The sequence below is a fragment of the Chrysochloris asiatica genome, unplaced genomic scaffold, assembly GCF_000296735.1.
Source record: "Chrysochloris asiatica unplaced genomic scaffold, ChrAsi1.0 scaffold00086, whole genome shotgun sequence".
NCBI classification, from domain to species: Eukaryota; Metazoa; Chordata; class Mammalia; order Afrosoricida; family Chrysochloridae; genus Chrysochloris; species Chrysochloris asiatica.
Window position 1 is genome coordinate 3,743,038 of NW_006408604.1, and position 1,355 is coordinate 3,744,392.

The following is a 1,355-nucleotide window of genomic DNA, read 5'->3' on the forward strand; positions in this document are numbered from 1 at the left end:
GTAAAGCACAGGTAAACTTCTTTCCAGTATTTTCTGCTTTCAGTCAAGATCCGTCTGACATCAGCGATGATATCCCTCATTCCATGGCCTCTTCTGAATCTGGTTTGAAACTCTAGAATTTTCTGTCAATGTATGCTTGCAGCCACTTCTGTATTATCTTTAGTAAAACTTTACTCACATGGGATATCAAAGATATCTACAGAAAATATAATCATATATTTTATGAAGTGGCTAATCAAAGATGAAGAAGAAAGGGATTTCTTTCACTATCTATCAGATGAACTTTCTTTTCTTTAAATTACTCTACCACCCAAAATCAGTGCTAAAGGAAATATAGTCTTAACATAAATAACAGTAACAATATTAATCATAAATACTATCATTTATTTAGAATACTGATGTGGCACTGTGAGTTAATGCGCTGGACTGCAAAATTGGTTTGAACTACAAGGTCGGTGGTTCAAGCTCACCAACCAACCACTCCTTGGAAACCCTATACAGGCTCACTATGGGTCAGAATTGACTCAAGGGCACTTAAAAACAACATCATCATTTATTTAGAAATGATTGTGTTCTGAGAAATTTAGAGGATGTTTTACATACACAGTGATGGGTAGTAGAGTGTTGTTGTTGTAGAGTATAACTGTTGTTGTTGTTAAGTGTCGTCACTCAGCTCCAACTCATGACGACCCTGTATAGGGTTTCTGAGGAATGACTGGTGGATTTGAACCACTGACCTTCAGTTAGCAATCCAGTGCTTATCCCACAGTGCTACACCATCAGGTAAGGCTCTAAATATCTTCAGAATAAGATGACGCCACAGATTTAAATTAAGGCCCATATTCCTAGACTGTATAGTCCCTGAGATTCTGAATTTGAGATCACAGAATAGAGGACTTGTGAAAAGATTTGACAACTTGTTCAAAGGGGAAAAGGTCTGTTTCACAAAGTAGTAGGTTATTTTCTTTTTCTTTTTCTTTTTCAGAGTGGGGGTTTGTATAATTAGTGAGTTTCTGGTGTGGCACGGTAGGAGATAAGCACTATACTGCTAACTGCAAGGTGGGTGAAATAGCAGGGTCACTATGATTTCTAACCACATGGACAGCACGTAACAACAACAATCACCACCAATGGAGTTTCTTTCTAGATTTTGCCATTGTTGTTGTTAGCACCATTGAATTCTTAGTCTACTTTTATTCTGCTGCATCACACCTAGGCTTGTTCATATCATTCTGTTATTTAATATTAATATTATTTTTAAAAAATGTTTCCTTTAAACTTCATGAATATTTCTAGAAAAGTAGAAAAAAAGTTGATTTAGGGGGTATGAAAGCACTCTGCCATAACTTCAGGTC